Source organism: Cibotium barometz, chromosome 18 (assembly GCF_041138505.1).
Source record: "Cibotium barometz isolate CiBa-2024 chromosome 18, ASM4113850v1, whole genome shotgun sequence".
Lineage (NCBI taxonomy): Eukaryota > Viridiplantae > Streptophyta > Polypodiopsida > Cyatheales > Cibotiaceae > Cibotium > Cibotium barometz.
Genome location: NC_141063.1, coordinates 20693747 through 20714482, shown reverse-complemented (window position 1 = coordinate 20714482; position 20736 = coordinate 20693747).

Here is a 20736-nt window from a genome sequence, read left to right as displayed (position 1 = left end):
GCTCATGAACTCTTTAGCTCAACTGTCCACTCAGTTCTCCATCCTCTAATCCACATCTGGGAATAATCCCCTTTGTTCCTATATCCATCCAGGTACTACCCGTTAGCAAGAAACTATTACCAGTTGTTACAAAGCAAGAAAGATTAGCCCATAACAGTTTGTTACAAAACGGGACAATCTAGGCACGGTGACCTGGGCATGGGTGGCCAAACAGGCTAGTTGGTCTCACTAACACTTAGCGACCATCACGGTGGATGCTGCATCCAGTGAAGCCCATTGTTCCTGTTGCAGCTTTGAATTCTTTTTTTAAAAATTCAGATCCAGATGGTGTCCAGATTGCTATGGCATGTTGTCCAGATTGCTATGGCATGTTTCATCCACCTTCTTTTGGTTTAGCCTGTCCAGCAAGGCCACTAAAACAAATTTTATTGGCCAGTCTTGGGCATACCTGGACTCATAAGCTCTTTTCCTATTGCTCACCCAGGCATGCGTGAGCCTTGTTCTTTCATCTGCTCGTCTAAATTGTACGTCGATGGGTCGTGGCTCTGGATACTTTACTTTGGCCCTTTTCATAGCATCTACTGCCATGCCAGCCAAGGCTCTATCTATTCTGGAGTGATAATATCCTCTTTAAAAATAGTCTGCTCTGACTCTTTTGGCCCCCTTCTACCGCCTCAGCTCCACTTTCGCCATAGGGCAATCTTCCAGATAGTTCTAATCATGGCACCCCATTTTCTTTATTTTCTAGATGACTCCGTTGGTGAGGGGCACTAGCAGCATTGCTATTTGAATGAGTCGTTGCCTCCTCACTCGAATCCATGAGTCATAAGATCCCACTGCTTCCCTGCATGGCTCTGGATCTGAGGGACGGGCTTTGGCCTTATCCAGCTACTGCTGCTGCTCGGGAACTCGCTTTTGGCCTTGTCCTACCACCTTAGGCACTTCCAACTAGTTCATGAATTTTGCGACGTTATCCCAATTGGAAGGCCTCATGGCACCTGCCTGTTGTGCCGATTACACCAAATTCTACATGCATTTTAGAGTAGTTTCCTTCCAGACACTTAGGCTCCTCTGGCCCAGTTCTTCCTGTAGCTTCCGTTTCATGTCTTCTCATGCCCTCTTCACTCTTTTGACCCAGCTTTGGAAGTCTTGAAGCATCTGTTCTTTGGACTCTATTTCCTTAGCATGGGCTTTCTTCATAGAATCCATTTGCTCTGCCTTCTTCCTAATGTTTGCATTTCTTGTCAATGCAATGTTCATCTTTCCACCCTTGCCTCTAGTTACCCTAGTGGTGGGTGTACCTGCTTCCACCTCCTTCTTTAGTGCCTTGATGGTTTTGCCATCCTACTTTTACTGTTCTTTGAATTCTTCAATGAGGGATTCAAATTCTTCTATCTCGACCCTTGGAGCATCCTCATCATTTGCCTTCTTATCCAGCTTCTTTGTGGCCGCCCATGCATGCTCTTTTAGCTCATTTGCAGGAATGAGGTTCATTGTGCAGCTGGTCCATAGTATAATTTCCTTCCCTTTCCCATCTCATTCACAATAGTCGGCTTCTTCCCCTCTCCTTTCAGGACAAAGAACCTCCTTTCCAAGTCTCCACGTCCTGTTAACAGCTACTCATTTCCCTTGTGTAGCTCCTCTTCTCTGATGATGCCTCCTATGCCTACTGCTGCTACCAGCTTCTTTTTCCACTCCACCAATAGCTAGTGCCTCTAATACCTTTGTTGGTTCTAGGCCTGAGGTTGAAGCTAGATCTGGATGTCTAGACCCTTCGTCTAGATTTTCGTCTCTTGAATGGTGTGGGGAGCGAACTGTTTGCAAGAATTAGTGGGTGCTTGCATTACTGTTGTCAGCTTTTCTAAATAAGCTCTCCACACCTCCTTAAGGTCATCCACTGTGTGACCCTCCCACTGCTCCATTCTTTTTGTGTCCAGCTCGTAAACTTATGGATATTCTTATGCATCCAGTACCGCCAATCTTTCCTCTGCTTTCATGAGCTCTACCTTGTCTTTATTGGTCCTGTTCTAGACGCCCCTTTGATCTTGATGTGCTTTTCGCGAATCAAGGTGACTTGTCCTTCCATCCTTGCCTGCTTTTCTATGGCTTGATTTAGCTCATCTTGCACATCTGCATTGTTTCTTGGTTCTTCATGGCCATGTTCTCCTTCATCTCCTCCACCTCTGTCTTCGTTCCTTTGTTGGCCTACTCTGGAGCTCCTTGATTTGTCTTTGCATATCATTATGCCCCTCTTCTACATAGCTCTTTTTTCAGAGGTTCCTGCTGGCTCATCGTGTTTTGTAAGGCATCTTTTTCTTTGATGATGGATTATAGTTTTGTCATTTCTTTTAGCCCATCATTCATGCATATTTATAGATAATTAAGGGCTCCTTGCACCCATTCCATCTCAATTGTGTCTGGAGAACTTGTATAAGCTGGCATCATCTGTGCCAAGATAGGTGTGGAGAGTTTTGGCCGTCGAGGCTATGTCTCCAGCTGTGGAGTTGTGGTGAAGGTAACCTCCTACAAATGATCCAACCTCTAGGACAATGTAGACTTACCCAGCTCGGCCAAGTCCTCCTTTAATTGTTGGTCACTTGTCACTTCTAAAGTTCTGCTCACCTCCTCCTTAGACATCCTTCCCTTCTTATTTTGCTGATCTTTTTATCTCCAAACTTAAGCAATCTCTTTTTCCCCTGTCCTGAGGTGGCTTGATCCTAAGGTTTTCCAGAGGGATTTGAGCTTGGTGCATTCTCCTTTGGGCCCTCCTCCTTATCCTTCTCAGCTCCTGGTTAGGCCTTTGCTTTGAACAGTGCATTGAGATACGGCCCAATCTTAGTCATTGTGCTGGGCTTTGTGAGCTTTTTGATTTGTTTCTTAAGGTTGTGATAAAGTACTTATGCCCATGTCACTCTTGTGCTAGCTTCAGCAGCCTTCACCATTCCAACGATTTTCCTGGACATGCCATAAGGCTTGTTGGTGAGATTTATCATTTCCACCACAAACCGCATCTGCTTTTGCCTATCTTCGTCCGATGTGCATGTTATTTTGTACTCCTCTAGTGGGCTGAATTCTTTGATCAAGTTATCATCCATTGTAGGCTTGATCTTCACTTCTCCCTCTATCGACAATTGGAATACCTCTGCTAACATATAAGGGACTGAATTCCTTCTTCTCTCCCGAGGGAATTGTAATAATGTTGGATTTGTGGAACTGCTCCAACTGTTCCTCCCCAACTCTGAAATTGTGCTGGAGCTCCTCCCAAGGCAGCTCTACAAACTGCTTCAGGCCCATCTTCAAGGTGAATATATTGCTAGTGAAGCAAGCACGCTTATGCTTAGTGGATGAGGCAACAATCCATTCACATCCTAAAATTAAATCTGCTTCCAACACAAACTCAAGCACAAAGAACTTGCATTTTAAGGGGTTAGTTTACATTTAGATTGTTTGTTCAAAGTACTCCAAACATGGCATGGTCATCTCCATTGTGAAGGGAATCCATTCAAGATGAGTTTGTAGAGTGTAGGTTGGCAGCCTAACAATTCTCACATATCATGAGATTATGTTCACACCATGGGTAAAGTTGAGCGTATATTGTTTTGATTTCCATGAATGCCTCGATCCTAACCTTTATTCTAGGAAGACTTAGATCAAGGTCAAGTTCAGGCATTGGAGATTCAAACTCCATGTGTCAAGAGAGTGACCCTTGACAATGTCTCCCCTCGGATTTTTATCGTCACCTCCGAAACGATTGTGTCACCGTCCTAGACTGTTTCCACATTACTGCACTCTGCGGGGCGACCGAATTCTCCATTTCCTGCGCAAGCATCTTCTTGGCACTATGGCCTAGAGTAGGTTTTGCCTATAATTGGGCACCAGATTCAGCATCTATATAAGATAAAGGGAGAGTGGCCCTCCCTCCACATGGGCAAAGGAGGAGGCGTTCATTTAAAAAGGAGGAAATTTTACCATTTTGAATTTCACGCCTATTGCTCCTTTACCACGGTCCACGTGGCCAAAAAGCGTGAGCTTTACACTACGTGCAGCTCCAGCTCCACACTCGTGGGTCCACGCATTTTGCCATCAGCTCCATTTGCTCCAACTCTAGTCGCTGGGTCACGCTCGCGGGTCACGTCCATTTCACTTGCTGCTCTAGCTCCACGCTCGCAAGTTCACGCATTTCGCCATCTATTCCAGCTCCAGTCTCATCAGGTCCCCAGTCCATTTCACCTGCTGTTCCAGCTCCACGCTCGCAGGTCCAATCCATTTTGCATGCTGCTCCAGCACAGCTCCACGTTCTTGGGTCCACGTATTTCACCATCTGCTCCAACTCCATTTGTCACTCCACACTCGCGGGTCCAGTGCTCTGGTCGTGAACTCCACACTCGCAGGTCCAGTGCTCACCTATTACTCCAACTCACAGTGCTCCATTGCCTCCTCCAGCCCAGCATGTTGCGAGCAATGCCAACTCAAGGTCGCCTCTGCTGCTGCTTCTCCATGTGGTCTCTTGCTCTACGTTGGTCTCCTGCTCACGTTCTCAGCTCCATGTTGGTCTCATGCTCCAAGTTTAAATTCTTTAATAAAGGCATTTTTAAAAAAATATCTTTATATATATATATATAAAGATATATATATATATATATATATATATATATATATATATATATATATATATATATAGAGAGAGAGAGAGAGAGAGAGAGAGAGAGAGAGAGAGAAAGTGTAAAATGATTTGGGTTTTTTTAACGATTTGTTTTGTTTTAAATAAAAGAAATAAACTATTTATTTATAATTATATATTGGTAGATGGTTAGAGAGTAGTGGCAGAGGATGAGAGTGTATTATAATTTGCAAATAAGGGTGATGCAACTACAATGTCCTTATTTTATGTCCATGAAGAGAGAGAAGTATCATTTGCTACTATAATAAGAAGAGATAATCTTAGCTCTTGAATTGCCTTGGGTGAAGATCAAAGGATATTCAACAAGAGTGGTAGAAGTTTCCACCGTGAGATTGCTAGGAATAGGACTCTTTTGAAAGAAATAACAAGGGAAATGGCAAGTGGAGTTTATTTAGGGATGTCATTGGCTGAAAGTTTAAGACTTACAAGAAGGTATTGTCACTCCATTGCTAGAAATAGGACCCCTTATAATGCGGCTAGAAGGGTAAATGCGGGTAATGCAATTACAATGTCTTCCTTTTCTACCCATGAAGAAACAGAAGTGCCATTTGCTAATATAATAATAAGGGAGAGTATTAGAGAAATTCCCTCTTATGTATTTGATAAAAGAAAGGGAGGGATTTTGTCTATCCTCCATGAACTCCCGCCCGTACAAGGTATACATGCAGCTACTTGGCCCTTGGCATATTCGTGCACTTTAAGCCACTCATTAGGAGGGATGACACATGAGTGTGGGTTTTGTGGAGCACAATTATCGGCAAGTTAAAATAAGATGAGTTGTGGACAAGTTCTTGGCAAATATTTTTGTAAGCATGGGCGTGTATCTCTTCCTTCACTCACTAAACCACTTGAGCCATTAAGGTCTCTTTTGATTGGTAGTGACACTACAAGTAAAAAATTTCGGGTAAACATTAGGGCTTATAATAGTGTGTTGGATTTTGCATCATTGGGTGCACGAATAGATGACTCTCTCTTTCGCAATAGTAGTGTCTATACTTTCAAGGTGCATGGGAGTGTTTATCATTTGATTGGGTCCTTGGTCTCCAATAATATGTACAATCCTAAGCCACAGTTTGTACAATTGTATATATTTGATACTAAGCACGAATTATAAAATCTATTAGGTGTCATGAATGGATTGGAATCCACGACCCTGGAAGCACTTCAATCCATGATGTACACTTCTAATCCATTTGCACAAGATTTTGGGAAGAATGTTGAGTGACAATCCGGGTTTGGAATTGAAAATGACTATATGTGAGACAAAATCCACATCTAAGCACTACTCAATGCCAATAGCTTCTGAAATTGTTGGAATCATGATTGGTCAAGGTGATAATCATAATGTTGGTCATCGTGATATTTTATTGCATACTCGAGAAGGAACATGCAAACACATCTCTAATGTGCATAGGTGCTACATGCCTCTTTTGTATGTTATGTTATTTTCATGAGGGGAGGACAGATGGCACTTGAAAATCCCTTATGCTAATGTACCAGTGAGTGCATTGAGAAATGGTCACTGTGTGACTCAACGACAATATTATGCTTACCGATTGGCAAATTCGTCCAGTATAAAAATGCATACTTGCTACGTGGTGGAAGGTTGTTGCAATAGTTTATGATTGATGCCTATTGCACTATTAAAGAGTCACGGTTATCTTGGCTATGCCATAAACAAAAAATTTACATTCAGAGGTTTATAGTGGTTTAGTGGACATGCTTTATGTATAAGGAAATAGAAGTGGTATCGTAGGAAGGACAGTGGGAAGTAGAATAGTGTTACCTTCCAGTTTTATTGGTGGGCCACGACAAATGTATCGGCTTTATCAGGATGTTATGGCAATTGTTCGTTCAAAGGGCAAGCCCAATTTATTCATTACCTATAACCCAAAGTGGCAATTGTTCGTTCAAAGGGCAAGCCCAATTTATTCATTACTTTCACCTATAACCCAAAGTGGCTAGAGGCATTACATGCTTTACTCTTAAGGCAAAATGCATGTGACCGGCCTGACTTGACTACTAGAGTATTTCACCAAAAACATTCAGATATGATGAAAAATATCATGAATAAGGAGCTCTTTATTGGTAAGATGATTGGCTATGTGAGTGTCATTAAGTTCCAAAAAAGAGGATTGCCTCATTCACACACGTTATTGATCTTGGATAGTGCCCATAAACCTAAGACTGTCCAAGACTATGATAGATTAGTATGTGCCAAATTGCCTGACAAGAAAATGTTTCCTGACTGCATGATGTCATGTTGCATTGTAATATCCATGGGCCATGTAGGCCATTCAATCTAAGTGCAATTTGTATGGATAAAGGGAAATGCACAAGGGACTATCCATGAGTTTTTGCACAAGAGACTATTGTGGATGAGAGTGGTTACCCTGTGTATATGCGTTGAAAAACGATGGAAGAACTGTGGTGAAAACGTGTAATGTTGATAATAGATGGGTTGTGCCATATAACCCTTATCTTTGAGTCACATATAATGCTCATATAAATGTGGAAATATGCTCAACAATAGCAGCAATGAAATATCTTTACAAGTACATATACAAGGGGCATGACAGAGCAACAATAAGATTTAGCACTGTACAAGTTGGTGATGTGAATTCTACTTGCGTAGTCAATGAGATTGAGAGGTATTTGGATGCACGTTATGTCTCTACATCGGAGGTATGTTGGAGACTCTTTGAGAATGATTTACACAATGAGAAGTGTGATGTGCAACGGTTGTAGATACACTTAAGATGGGGTTCATAATGTTATCTTCAAAGATGATGATAATATTGCAAATGTTTTTCAGAGGGAAAATGTAGGCAAGACTACTTTGATTGAATGGTTTACCTGTAATCAACAACATCCTAAAGCAAACAATACACTGTATATTGATTTCCCTCAACAATGGGTTTGGAACTCCGGGTTCAAGAAATGAACCAAAAGAAAGATTGGAAACACTATAGGGTGCATGTGCTTTGTAGCTCCTTCGCTAGGCAAGGCATACTATGTTCGCCTACTTCTTACAATATGCAAAGGATCTAAGTCATTTAAAGATCTGCATTCACTCAATGGTCACATCTATCCTTCCTTCAAGGCAATTTGCATTTCTAGAGGGATACTGGAAGATGATTCTGAATGGGTTGCATGTATGGAGGAAGCATCATCCATGCAAAATGGGTTGCATGTAAGGAGGAAGCATCATCCATGCAAAATGGGTTGCATGTATGGAGGAAGCATCATCCATGCAAAATGCCTTGCAATTGAGATGTCTTTTTGGTACTATATTGCTATTTTGTGAGCCTTCTTATCTAGGAATATTGTGGGAGATATTTCGAGAAGCAATGATAGAAGATTTTCTATACCAGTTATCGAGAAGCAAGGGTCAGTTCACTAGTATTGAGAACAATTAGCTATAACTCAAATGCTACTGCATTTAGAAGAAAGTCTTTGTGCTCAGAGATGGACATTGGTAGATTTTGAAGGAATGCTTGAACTAAACAGAACTAATTTGGAAGTCTTGGGTGAAAACAGATTGCTTTTGGAAGAGAGAGCTTTTGATATTGTCGAACAATCTAACCTGTCAAGTGCTATGGAGTCAACATTAATAGATAGCCAGCGTATTGCTTTTGATGTTGTAATGCATGTAATTGCGAGCGATAGATGCAAGCGACATTTTTTTCCTAGATGGTTCAGGGGGATCGGGCAAGACCTATTTGTATAATTGCTTGCTTGCATGATTATATGGACAAGGGCATGTTGCTCTGGCCACTGCATTGTCAGGTATTGCTTCTCTACTCTTGGCGAATGGACGTACTGCACATTCTAGATTCAAGATATCTCTGGAGCTAAATAATTCTTCAACTTGCAAAATCCTTGTACATGGACAACTTGCAGAGGTTTTGAGAGTTTGTAAGCTCATTATTTGGGATGAGGCTCCAATGATTCATCGTTATGCTTTTGAAGCATTGGATAGGAGCTTACAAGATGTATTATTCTCAGATAAGCCATTTGGTGGAAAGGTTGTATTAATGGGGGGAGATTTTAGACAAATCTTGCCTGTTATTATGAAGGGAAGATGTGAGGATATTGTTAATGCATCATTGTCATTCCTTTCTATGGAACTCTATCAAAGTTCTAAAGTTAACTGGAAATATGTGTATTCAATCAAGCAATACTAATGGATGCAATGAGTTTAAATAGTGGATCATGAATATTGGGAATAGAGTGGATTGTAGTGATGATAATCCGATGGTGGCACTATCAAGTAATATGGTCTTACAAGATTGACCCTTAAAGACTTGGTACATTGGGTATACTCTGAATTAGCTATCACTACGACATATGCTTCATACTTTAGTGAGCGTGCTATTCTTGCTTCGATAAACAGTCAAGTGGATATTGTGAATAAGACAACTTTGGATGCAATGATGACTGGTGAGCCTAAGAAATATTTCAGTGCAAATTCAATTCTTGAAAATGATGAAAATTCATTCCTATATTCCACGGAATTTTTTAAAGCAATCGACCTTCGATGTGGATATCCACCTCACTACTTGGTTTTAAAGTTAGAAGTTCCTCTTATTTTGCTTCATAACTTACGGTACACAGATGATATGTAAGGCCTTTCACTCTAAAGTCTTGGAGACTAAAGTCATTTTTACTGGTACTAAAGTTGGTGCAAGAGTATTTCTTCCCTGGATCACCTTTATATGCACCGAGACCCAACTACCATTCACCATGAGACAGGGACACTTTCCCGTGCGGCTGGCATTTGGCATGTCAATAAGCAAATTGCAAGGCCAAACCCTAAATGTCTTGGGGTTGTATTTGGTGACTCCAATGTTCACTCATGGGAAATTGTATGTTGCATTGTCTCATAAGCACGATCTCCTCATGTTGCGAAGGTGTTACTTGAGGATAATGCTAATGTAGAGTCTTCATTTGATGATCTTCAAAGTTATACACCTACGACAAACTACATTGTTTATAAGGAGATCTTGAAGACTTCAGAGTGACAAGTTAGGTTTCTTATTTAAGTTCTGCATTTTGATTAATTTTGTTGTGATTTCTTTTTTTATACATATTTGTCCATGGTAAAAGTACTTATTTTTGTTGTTTATGTTTTGACATACATGTCTGAGATTATCTTTACATTGGACATGCCTTTGTCAAGGATAGTAGGTTAGTTATTCTCTATATTCGCGTAACTTTTCTTGATTACAAAGTATGGAACATGACATTCTATACTGATGTCTATCTGTATAGAGCCACCGCTATGGTCAGCTCCTATTACTGCAGGTCACGTAGGAGGGATTATGATTGATGCCTATAGGGATGGGTAAGTATAAGCATAATTATTAGGCCAGGGAGACATTGTATAAATATTTTTTAAACCTATGTATAAATAATTGTATACCCTATTTGATAATTGTATAACCTATTTGTTATACTTTGATTTTAGGACGTTGCATGACATTGATACCTTTATGGTAAGAGTTGTCGACAACGAAGGCATCGAGATGTACAGAATTAGTGTTCCAGATGAAGAGTGGGGCATTTGTTTTTTTCGGAGAGAGATTCTTTGCATCTTTTGAGGGGTATTCAATACCCAATGATAACTGGCTGTTTCTTACATCCATCATGATCATTGGTATTCGTTATGAGTTTTATACTAGAGCTCCTCATGTACCATCCTCTCAATGTTCTATTGTACAAGGTAATTTTGATTATGTTTTTTTATTATATGGTCTTTTGAGATTTTATTTATCGATGTGTCGTTATGTGCAGGTCCTTTTGAGATTTTATTTATCGTTGTGTTGTTTGTGCAGGTCCTTTTCATTCATCGTCGATAGTAGAGCATGTGGGGGATGGATCACCACCTTACAATAGAGAGCGTATTGTGAGGATATAGATGAATGATCCTTCTCACAGGAGAAGAATTCAATTTGATGATTCTGACATTACCGAGACTGAGATTGGTGACTTATATGGATATTTATATAGTTGACTTAGATAATTTTGTGATGCATTTTGTGAATATGTAATATTGGCCCTTTTTTGTGTCTTTGTATGCTACATTACTATGATATTTGTTCTCACTATAAATTTATGAGACATGGATGTTATTTTGAGATATGTATATATGAGGTCACTTGAAATGATGTATTATGTTTACTGAAAACATGGCCTAAATCTTGGAGAAACCAAGCTTGTTTTTTCTCCGGTTCTTGAAGATGGTTCTATGTTAAAGTGAACCGGTTCTTTTTTGGAACCCTAGATGCCATAGCAACGTGCGGGTCCAATACTAGTTTGATCCAATGTGATGTTCAGCTTCATCTTGTTGAGATCCTCCCATACGTCGTATTCCTCCCCGGGGTTGCCGCTCCTCACCTTGTCACACTAGGCATACTCTGGCCTATAATTGGGCACCATATTCAACATTTTATCCAATGTAATGTCTCAGGTTCATCTTGTTTTAAGATCCTCCCATATGTTGTATTCCTCCACGGGGTTGCTGCTCCACACCTTTTCACTAGGCATACTCTGGCCTCTCTACACTTTTCCTTCTTCCTCCTTTGCTTCTCTTTCTTTTTCCTGACCTTTTCTTGTCAATTTTCCTTTTCACTAGGCATACTCTGGCCTCTCTACACTTTTCCTTCTTCCTCCTTTGCTTCTCTTTCTTTTTCCTAACCTTCCCCTTCCTGACCTTCCCTTGTCAATTTTCCTATCTAGACATGGTCCGAATTTCTTTCCATTTCCTTTTACAGGATGCTTCTGCTGCTCTGGGCTATAATGGACTCCAATTGACACTTCGACATCCTTTCTTCAATCGTCTGATCATTGCATAGCCGCTTCTTGCCTGCTGCAATTTCTTCCCTCTTCTTAACCAGGCTTGTCCTATCTGGATCCTTGTTAGCATGCCCACACAAGAGCGGGCTTTCATGCATTATCTACACCATTCCTTGTACACTCTACCAGCTTGGTGATTTTCTCTCGAACCCTCTGTTGCCCTACCCACTATTATGGCTTCTGCTTCTAATTCAGCTCGAAATTCTCACCCATCACTGTCTTGATAAGTCCTTGTGATCTTGTCACAACCATCACTAGTGGCTTTTCTTGATATTTTCGTTGTTGGTGCTGGGTTTGCCTCTCTTTGCGGCCGTGCCTCTTACAGTTCCTACTAATGGCATTGTAATATGGGGCAGTCATTTTGTCTATACCCTAGGGCACTGCAGTAGTAGCATATCAGCCCCCGACTCCCCTCTGTCCAAATCTTCCACCTCCTCTTCCACAGGATTTGTTGTGTTGAGAATCGGTGGTGACTTGGTTGACAACTGGGATGACCTGTTGTGTGATTGACATTGTTACCTTTCCACCACTCTCGGATTCCTTCTCCAAGTGTTGTAAAAACACGTGTTAGTGGTGTGATTTCTCTTTCTATAGATAGCGCATGGTTGCTACGTGCTTTTCATCTGGTACTCTTCCTTTGTATAACCCTGGTTGTTACACTTCGTGTACCAGACATCCGGTCTCAGTCCGAATCCTGCATGTCCTCTGGCAACCTTGGCTAGGACAGCCTTTAGTTCTTATTGAACATCCACCACTTGCTTCCCGCCCTTCTTCTTCTTCTAGTGATTTCTCTCTTCATCCGATCTCTGGCTGGAATCTCATTCTAAGGTGTCTTCTCCAAAATCCGACTCGGAAGTTTCTTCTTCCTTCTTCTTTATTTTGTCCTTCCTAGGGTCTTTGCTTGTCTGCTTCAAGATCCCCTCAGCTCTGGTTGCTCCTGCTCTACCACTTGTCCAAAGGTGAGAGTCTCCAAATCATATAAGGCTACCACCGTCTAGAGATTTTCCCTCAATCCTCTCACAAACCACTGACTCAGTGTGGCTGGGAAAGGTTTGTTGGGATGGTCTAGGCACATTAGCAGTGCTCTGAATTCTACCGCATAATCCTCTGTTGACCTCTTCTTCTGAGTCAGCCTTTGTAGCTTCTCCAGTAGTTCCGTGATGGTCTTGTCTCTCTTGAATCTTTTTAGGAAATCCTTCTTTAATTCTTCAAACATCTGGAAGTGCTCCATACCATATTGGGCGTACCTATTGGTGGCCTTAGAGTTGTCCGCAAAGTACTATGTCTTTTGTGGTGTGGCAGTGAAGCTCGAGTGGCCGAGAAGGTATCTCGAAGGCAAAGATGTGAGAATCCGGATCCTCCTCACTCTCTCCCTTAAACTTTGGGTATTTGAGAGGAGACATCCTTCCCACAGCTCTACTAGCTCTTCTTCTTCTTGATCTTCCTGCCTCCTATCTTAAACCTCCTGGTGCTCTCCCTCTCCCCCTTGATTTCTCAGAGGTTGCTAATTCTTCCGTTCTTACTAGCACGGCATTCCTTTTGGAAGTCTTCTTGGACAATGCAATCACCCTTCACTTCGTGAGGCCTCTAATTGCGGTGGTATCGTATCACTCCACTCGAGCTTTCTTCATTCTCCATGCACTCTCCATCGCAGTCCTATGACTCCCTCATGAACGTACCCGACACAAGGACATCTGCATTTCCTCTCTTGATCTACCTTGACTAGCTTTTCTATTCAGACTTCCTATGCAGAGCTAACCTCAGAACTGGTCTCTACCTTTGTACTCCCCTTCATGGCATACCATTCCCTAGCAGGATTGCCAAAAGTGTCGAAGTTTGGTTAAGACCTAACACTTGCATGGTTCTGGACCACCTTCATCACCTCCTGATGAAGAGTAGCCGACTAATTTAACTATGCCCAATGCGATAAGCTAACGTTGGCTTGTTGAGCTACCAGTCTGCCTACACTTGGGGAGTTAGTCGTGACTACAAGCAGGTTAGTTCCTATGTCCTTCATAATTCCAGATAGGAGTTCACATCCAAACAAAAATCCAATTAACATACAATGGAGACAAAATAGATAAAAACTATACAGTGCATAATAGAGACAAGTTAGAGACCAACCCATGAGATATTCTTCAGTATAGCTTGAACTCCCAATAGTACAATACACTAGCAAAACTTAGCTCATGAACTCTTTAGCTCAATTATCCACTAAGTTCTCCATCCTCTAATCCACATCTGGGAATAAACCCCTTTGTTGCTACTTACATCCATCCGGGTACCGTTAGTAAGAAACTATTATAAGTTATTTTACAAAGCTTAACCCATAATAGTTTGTTACAAAATGGGACAATCTAGGCGGCGGCCAAATGGGTTGGTTGGCCAACCACCAACAAGAGAGAGTAGATTGTGTGAGAGATATGTGAGTCCTTATAGCAAGGTGAAGCAAATTACTAAAAGACAAAGAGGAAGAGAGGGCTTGAAGGAGAGAAGATGACACCATCAGTTAGAGGCTTGGATGGCTTCAAGAGACCCAAAAGTGTGTTTCTCTGTGAATGGTTTGAGTTTTGGAGAGGAAAAAAACGGGCCATAATTTTTCGTGGTGATATTATGTGGTGAGATATTGATCTCCTAACCTTGGGCATGACTTATGGAGGTTTCTCGATATGATGTTAGTACTCCCCTTGGTCAGTATGTTGATTTTTTGGAAGACCCTTTGTGGCGTGAAAGACTAGTCTAGTTTTCGTGGTGTGAAAAACCAAAGTTTTTTATGGTGTCTGAGTTAATATTATTTGGGATTCTTTGTACCCCCATGATGAAGAGAGATATCCATGTAGATGATATTATTTGGTCAAATATTGATCTCCTAACCTTGGGCATGACTTGTGGAGGTTTCTTGATATGATGTTAGTACTCCCCTTGGTCAGTATGTTGATTTTTTGGAAGACCCTTTGTGGCGTGAAAGACTAGTCTAGTTTTTGTGGTGTGAAAAACCAAAGTTTTTTATGGTGTCTAAGTTAATATTATTTGGGCATGATGAAGAGAGATATCCATGTAGATGCACTTTTTGATGCTTAATGGTTACGTCCTTGGTGACGTGACAAGAGTTTAGTTAATGGTTACCTCCTTGGTGACGTGACAAGAGTTTAGTTAATGGTTACCTCCTTGGTGACGTGACAAGAGTTTAGTTAATGTGTACCTCCTTGTGACGTGACTAGATTTAGTTAATGTATACCTCCTTGTGACGTGACTAGATCTAGTTTTTCACGACATGAAAAACATGTGTTTTTTGCAGTGAACCAATTGCTTTCTTTTTGGTGCTATTTGTATGACCCATGTTAGTACAACACATTATGATAATATATCATTAACTAGATAATATAGCTTAGCGTGAAAAACCACGGTAGTTTTTCATGGTGCTAAGACTTCGTCCCCTTTTGATTGTTGACTAATTCTAACATCAGGTAAGTTATATAGAAGTGGTAAATCAAATTTTTAGTGTTTCTTCCATGATTGATGTTGACCTAAAAAACCAAGATAATTTTTCATGATGTGAAAAACTAGAGTTTACCATGGTGATAATTTCTTGGGAAAAACTAGAGTTTAACATGGTAATAATTTCTTGGAAAAATGGTTAATTGACATGAGGAATTATTTGCATAGAATGACAATTTGTGTGCATCACCATTTTTTCAATTTTATTCTTGATGTCATGAAAACCAATTTTATTTTTCACGATGTGAAAAACCGGGTGATTTTCATAACATGAAAAACTCATGAAGGTTACTTTGGGTAGATTTGAGTTGAAGATCAGGCTTGATGATGAGGCTAGGGAGAGGTTTAAAGTATAATTTATAGATGACCATCAACTTTATCACCCTCCTTATGACAATTTTCATGGTGAAAATGTAGATAAAGAACATTTTTTCGTTCATCCTTTGTATATTTTAAGTCCTTTTCCATCCAATCTATTAAGTTACCATGACAATATTCGTTGCACACCTAAAATTGTGTTCTTGTGGCTACCCTCCTTTGAGAGAGAATAAGTTTTTGCAGTTGACTCAAAAAGTGGGTTAATATACATTATGTATGAGGTCAACTCCATTATGGATGGGATAGATACAAGGATATTAAAGCTTGGAGTTGCCCCTCATCAAGTGGTGAGGTAGCATGCAAGTTTACATGTTGTTTCCCTTGTTAAGTGTAAGTAGGTTCTTGTGGTTCCTCAATTTTTGGGAGAGATTTCATATGGTTTACTTCTTGTTATGCTTTGGCTTCCACACCATGTTATGATTTTGTTCTCTTGTCTCGCTAAGGTTGGTGGTGAGGCTTTCTTTTTGCTGATTTATTTAGGCACCTGTATATGAAGGAATTGTCTTCATGAGACCCTTGATCATGTAGTAGGCACATGAGCACCCGTCCTTTCTAAACCTTTTGGATTGGGAGTTGGTGCCATGCTATCTTTTTTTGTGCAATCTTAGGGCATCTTGTGGATTTATTTAGAGTCCACATTTCAACATTATCTTCATAGTATCCTTGAACTTGCAACAACAAGTTCTTTGGAGCTCTTTTGAGAGGAGGTGGTCAGGCCCTTGTGTGTTTTAGTGGTAGTTGGGTACCCTTCTTCCCAAACTTTTGAGATTTGCATTTTGAGAATGGCCTACGTTTGGGTTAGTGGCGATGTAGCCAAATTGGATTGCCATCCTTATAGTAGCCTTCAGGCTACAACCAGTTTCCACCTATCTTTTATACTTTGTAGATACATGGAGAATGTTTTTTGTGGTGGAGTACCTTCTTTAGTGGAGATGAAGGTTTGGTACCCTTCTTGGCATGAGCTTGCAAGGAAGCATTAGTGTTGGTGGGTTTGTGTAGTGGTGTTGATGATGAGGCTTGGGTCTATAGAGGGTTTACCAATGTCAACATCCGAGGATTTACCTTTGTACGACCTTCGGGGTTGTCGTTGATACTTTGGGATATTTACAAGAGGGGCTAGCGATGATGAAGTTTTGGTGTAGAAACCTTTTTCTCCTTTGGTGAGGTTGGTCAAGGCTCTTAGAGAGAGGCATCATCATGGGGGGGTAGGTCTTGCAATAGGCAGTTATTAAAGATGCTATATTCTTGGGAAGAGTTTCCATTGATGTAGAGGTTTTTGTGGGATTACCCTTTGTCAGAGTAAGATTTAATTTTTGTAGGATTACCCTTGCAGAGTAAGACATGATTTTTGTAGGATTACCCTTTGTCAGAGTAAGATTTAATTTTTGTAGGATTACCCTTGCAGAGTAAGACATGATTTTTGTTGGTGTCAACATGATTGGTGGGGCATGTTTAGGAATGGCTCTGGACTGAGGGGTTATTAAGTTGGAAATGGGAGCATGTTTCTTCAATGCTAATGTCAGAATGAACGAATAATGAATTTTCTAGAGAGGGTTGTTGATGGAGAAAATGTGTCTTCACATAAAGGGGCTTTCTAAGAAGCTAGTAGCCTCTTTTGCATTGAGCATCATAGAGCTCATTCATTGTTAGATCTCAGTGTTGGATCTTCATTGTCACAAAATGGTACCACCACCAACTCTGTATTATTAACGTTCAAGGTGAATGTATTGCCAGTGAAGGAAGCACACTTATGCTTAGTGGGTGGCAATAATCCATGCACATCCTAAAATTAAATATGCTTCCAACACATACTCAAGCACAAAGAACTTACATTTTAAGGGGTTAGTTTGCATATAGATTGTTTGTTCAAAGTACTCCAAACATGGCATGGTCATCTCCATTGTGAAGGGAGTCTATTTAAGATGAGTTTGTAGAGTGTAGGTTGGCAGCCTAACAATTCCCACATATCATGAGATTATGTTCACACCATGGGTAAAGTTGAGCTTATACGCCTTGATCCCAACCTTTATTCTAGGAAGACTTAGATCAAGGTCAAGTTCAAGCATTGGAGATTCAAACTCCATGTGTTCATGTTATGAAGCTTCCAAACGGCTCTTCTTCTCATAAGAGTAGTGTGAATGTGATCACTAGGTGTTCTAAGGTGATAGTTTACATTGATTGGTCAATCGAGTAGAACTACTTATCCAATGGCCATGCAACATTATTTCCTTAAGGTCATCAAGACTAACCGAGGACTCACATTCCATGTTTATCCCCTCAACCAATGAGAATCGTGAAATAGCCCCAAATTTCAATGTATTCCCCACTATCATGGTAATGTACCTAGGGTTGATTGTGGGTTATCCAAAAGATACTCAAGTTTCCTTGGATACGACATTGTGACTGCTTTTATGACTAATTACTACTTTTTTTCATTCAAATTTTTCTCCTATTAGGAAATCTAGCCAAAATTTGATATAGACTCTAGATGTCTTAGTTTTAGCTTTAGTTTCAATTTCAATTTCAATTTCAATTTCCCATTCACTTTTAGATATAATCATTGAATCTTCTTTCCTTGGTTCACTCACTGGTCAAAAGCATAATTATCCTCACTCCTTTTCTCAACAATACCAAGAATTCTTAATATGTCACCTAGTGTATATAATTGCTTTATAGGTCCACTCCCCATCCTTAATGAGACTTGTTTAGAAGCTTGTGAATCCTTCAAAGGTTCACGTGTGTGGCATTAGAATATACCCTTCTTCTATGGAGCCTTTCAAGTCTTGACATTTTGGGTTCATTGTAGTTATGCAAAGATGGAAGCTACATCATCATCTTCACAAGGTAAGAGTTTAATCGCCCAATATAGATCTATGATGAGGTGTTTCATCTTTTTCGCTCTGGTAAATATTGGCTTGTAGTATCATCCCCATAATTTTTCCTTTTGACTTTTTCCCAAAGGATTAATTTCAGTAAATAGTAACTCTCTCACTTGAAAGGGAAATAGTAACTCTCTCACTTGAAAGGGAAATCGGTACTCCTCTTCTTTTTGTGTTTGGATTGCTTTTATTGATTTGAAATTATGTTGTTCAAATAGAAGAGGTGATCCAGTCAGACATTTACAAATCCTAAGCACAGTTTCTTGAGCTTGCTTAATGTATTACTCATGCAGTTCTCATCCTGGGGTGATGGGTTGCGTGTTAGTGCCTCATTGGACTGTTAGGGGCCTTCCCATATATTTTAGCTTCACTAATCAATACGTTACATGACTTATATGTAATCCATATGGATAAAGAGAGATATGTATATTTATATCAAACACATATGTGTTTAATAATAAACACATATATGTATATTTATATCAAACACATATGTGTTTAATAATAAACACATATGTGTTTAATAATAAACACATATGAATAAAGAGAGATATGTATATTTATATCAAAAAATCTCTTTTAGTATGTACACACACACACACACACACACATAGAGAGAGAGAGAGAGAGAGAGAGAGAGAGAGAGAGAGAGAGAGAGAGAGAGAGATCTTATATCCTCTAAAATGTTACACATATTATGCTTTGGCCTCAATTTGATGCTTTAGTAATTATGTACTTTATGATTATGACCTTTGGTAGATATTCAACTTACATTTGAGGCATAGAAAGGCCTTTTAAAGCTTGAAATGGGCTTCAAATTTAAGAATTGATGGTAGGATCTTGTGATAAAGAAACTCACTTTTGACTCTTGCAAGCTTTTCTTCTTTGTATTAGCATGGTTAGCCTAAACACAAGGACTCTAGTTGCTCCAATTTAAGTTTTAAAAATTATTGCTTGGAAACATCACATACTCTCCTATTTTGTGTATTATAATTGTGAAAATTTGACATGATTCATAATCAAAATCATGCGAACTAAAAAGATCGTAAATTTTTAATGCTAGTGCCATGCACGATCATGGTGCGAGGGGCATGACATCATAAAATTATGAAAGTTGTATGCATGATAGTTTGTTAGGATTTCAAGATAGCCATGATGTACGCGCACAAAAAGAAAGCTTAGCAAACACAATGTTCTTGAGTAAAACTTAATCTAAACTCACGCTAAGGTGGCATTTTCAAATTAGAAATATGGCTATGATTGTTTATAACTTTATTTTCAGTCCACCATATATCTCAAAGCTCTAACGTACAATAGAATGCCTACTACCTTGTAACCAATTAAATAGTTATAATCTTTCATTATATCAAAATTCAACCAAATGTAACATGTTCTTATCTAATATTAACACACTTACCTTGAATTGGCATATACAGTCATAAATTAAGTACAAAGGTGGAATCAATGGGCTTTATCTTGAAGACTTGAACCCTTTGTCTACATGTAACATCACTTGTTGGTCGTTGGTTGCAAAATGTGACGCTCCTTGTTGATATTGATATTGTAACTCTACATTTGTGAGAAAAAAGCTTAAAGAATTGTTATAATTGTGTGAAGATGTAAAGAACATTTACTTTGATTGGTACAATTATGACCTTCTCTCATATCTTCTAAGAAGAATGGTTATAAATGTGTGAAGATATAAAGAACACTTACTTTTATTGGTACAATTATGGCCTTTTCTCATATCTTCCATGATTTAAAATGCCTTTTATTTTTTTGGTGGTCATCAATAGCCCACACTAAAAAGTGCATACACGATACACTGCATCTTATAAGGTATTCATTATCTCATATGTATTGAAGGCGAACGTAGTACGACACTCTTTAAGTGTAGAATAATGAATGTACGATATTGAAAAATGACTTAGAAGGACATGGGTTAATCTTTGTATCTATGCTACCGTTGAGAGGAATTCAAATGGGAAGGAAAACTTATCTTTCATCATGGGGATCTAAGTTTAACTTTGCACTTCTAACTTGTGTCATGTGTGGTCACAAACTTCCATGCCACAGACCAAAAGTGAGGTTTCTAATAAAGTATGACATTAAAGAAGTGGGTGTGCATGCATCAACTAGAAACATAGAGTGTACTACTTAAGTGAAAAAAAAGTTTGATGAATATTAAAATTGTTTATTTTTTTATTTGCACATGCTTTGTTTAGTTATTTCGGGCCTTAAAGTAAGGGAATTCATGTAGTGAACATTGGGACTAGAGCCCAAAACTTGTTGCATGAACAAGAGAAAAGGCAAGGGACAAAATATATAGTGGTCTATCAGAGATGAGTGAGTAAAAAAATGGAGGGAAGAGTGGCGCCTTGTAAGATTGTCTCATAAAGTTCGTAGAAAGGAAGTGGGGGAAGAGTCAGTGTTCGAGAAAGG